Below are 2,759 nucleotides of genomic sequence, written 5' to 3'. Positions count from 1 at the left end.
CCTTGTTTTTGATTTCCTTTCCCCCAGCAGTCAAAAGTCCTCTCTCCTTATAGATGGCTCCATGTACATGCAAGGTTGCAAATGCACATTTGGAATCGGTGTATATATTGACTTGTTTTCCTTTCCCTTCCTTTAGTGCCTGGACCAGTGCCCAGATTTCTGCTCGCTGAGCAGACCATCCTGGGGGAAGGGACTCTGCCTTTATTACCTCTCGGGTTGTTGTTACTGCGTAACCTGCTCGCCATTGTCCATCCTGGATGTAACTGCTGCCGTCTGTGAAAAGTTCCAGGTCTGGGTTTTGTAGGGGCTTGTTGGTTAGATCAGGCCTGCTCGCGTACACCTCTTCAATGATTTCTTTGCAGTCGTTGTCAGGCTGCCCTTCCCCCTCAGGCAAATATGTGGCTGGGTTTAAGGTTCGCACAGTCTCTAGACGGACTCTTGGATTTTCACATAGAAGCACCTGGTAGTGGGTCATCCTTGTGTTAGTTATCTATTTGTAACCTGGGCCGTTCATCAGGGCCACCACAGAATGGGGCACTTTTACATTTAAAGTCTGTCCCATTGTGAGTTTGTCTGCCTCGTTGACCAGGAGGGCTGTGGCAGCGAGGGCCCGTAAACAGGGTGGCCATCCTGATGCTACAGGGCCCAGTCTTTTAGACAAATAGGCCACAGGTCGCTGCCATGGCCCCACATTCTGAGTCAGGACTCCAGGAGCGGTTTGGTCTGTTTCATGTACAGACAGGTTAAACTCTTGTGTTCCATCTGGTAAGCCTAGTGCTGGGGCTTGGGTTAGCAGTTCCTTTAATTGCCTAAAGGCATTTTCTTGTTTAATTTCCCGTTTGAGGGTTTCTTTTCCTGATCCAGCAGTTGCTTTGTAGAGGGGCTTGGCTATTCTTAAAAACCCGGGGATCCAGATCCGGCAAAACCCAGCTGTGCCCAGGAACTCTCGCAGTTTTCTTTTTGTTTCCAGTCTGGGCATGGCGCAAATAACTTGTTTTCGTTCTGGTCCTAGGGCTCGGTGTCCCTCTGAGATAATAAATCCCAGGTATTTGACTGTCTTTTTGCAGATCTGGGCCTTTTTCCACGAGACCTTGTACCCAGTTGTTTGGAGTAACCCTCGGAGGGCTCGAGTTCCTCTCCAACAGTCCTCTTCACTGGGGCTGGCTAACAGCAAGTCATCCACATACTGGAGCAGAGTACAGTTCAATGTTTCCCCAGGGAATTTTACAAGGTCTGTGGCTAGTGCCTCTCCGAACGAGGTGGGCGAGTTTTTAAAGCCCTGGGGGAGACGTGTGCATGTCAGTTGAGTTTTTCTTCCTGTATGGGGATCCTCCCATTCAAACACGAATATGGGCTGGCTCACAGGTGAGAGTGGAAGACAGAAGGAAGCATCTTTAAGGTCTAGGCATGTAAACCATTTGGCATCTGCCAGAATGAGGCCTAGAAGAGTGTATGGATTTGGCACTGCTGGATTTATTGTAGTGACTACTTCATTCAGTTTTCGTAAGTCCTGCACTGGCTTATAGTCTGTTCCTTCTGCTTTCTTCACCGGGAGCAATGGTGTGTTCCAAGGAGATCTGCACTCAGTTAGGATTCCCTCTTGTCGGAGGCACTGTATATGCTTCTGGATTCCTAGGTGGGCCTCTCGAGGCATGGGATATTGCTTCTGTCTGACCAGGCTGGCTCCAGGTTTGCCGTCAGTCACCAGTGGTGCCTGATTATGTGCCAAGCCTGGCGGTCCATTTTCAGCCCAGACTAATGGAAACTCTTCCAGGAGTTTGCTAGGATTTTCTTGGAGTTCTCTGCTCTCATACAGACGCCACTCTTCTTCTCGGGGAACTGAGATGGCTAGAATCACAGACTCTCCCTGTAGGGTCAGAAGTGCCTGTTTCCCTGGGATGAAGGTAATTTGTGCCCCCAATTTAGACAGAAGGTCTCTTCCGAGCAATGATATCGGGCATTTAGGCAAATATAAAAATTCATGTGTCACTAGATGGCCCCCTACTTGACAGGATCGTGGTTGGCAGAAATGGTGGGCAGTTGAGTCCCCAGTAGCCCCAATAATAGTCGCCATTTGCTTGGTCAGGGGGGCTACAGGTTGGGTCACCACAGAATACTCTGCTCCTGTGTCTACCATAAAAGTCATTGGTTGGCCCCCTGTAAACATCTTGACCTTGGGCTCCCGGGGGCCCAGGGGCAGGGACCCCGGTCTCTCCTATTCTGAGTCGACCTCAGCCAGCCCGATGTGATTACTGGCTGGTGGCTCCAGCTGATAAGTAGGCCTTTTTGGGGGGTGCTCTCTTTCTGTCATTTCTGTTTGGGCACTCGTTCTTCCAGTGTCCTGTCTCCCAGCAGTATGTGCACTGGTCTTGGCCCAGGGGCATCCATGGTTGGGGTCCCCTCTTCCGGGGTGGTGCAGGATTCTGGCTGAAGCTTGTTTTCCTCAGGGCTGCTGCAAGGAGTGCGGCTTTCTGCTTCATTCGCTGGTCTGCTTCTCATTGGGCTTCCCGTTCTCAGTTTACAAAAACTTTGTTTGCTACTTCCAGTAGCTGTGTAGCGTTCATCCCTGCAAATCCATCCAGTTTTTGGATTTTCCGGCGTATATCTGGGTATGATTGGGCTACGGAGGCAGCGTTGACCATCCGCTGGTTTTCTTGGGCCTCAGGATCAAAAAGAGTGTAGACTCAGAATGCTTCACATAGTCTCTCATAGAAGTCAGTGGGGGTTTCGTCTGGCCTTTGGGTCACCGTGGTCATTTT

The sequence above is a fragment of the Camelus bactrianus genome, chromosome 15 (genome assembly GCF_048773025.1).
Source record: "Camelus bactrianus isolate YW-2024 breed Bactrian camel chromosome 15, ASM4877302v1, whole genome shotgun sequence".
Classification (NCBI taxonomy): domain Eukaryota; kingdom Metazoa; phylum Chordata; class Mammalia; order Artiodactyla; family Camelidae; genus Camelus; species Camelus bactrianus.
This window is presented reverse-complemented; position numbering follows the sequence as displayed.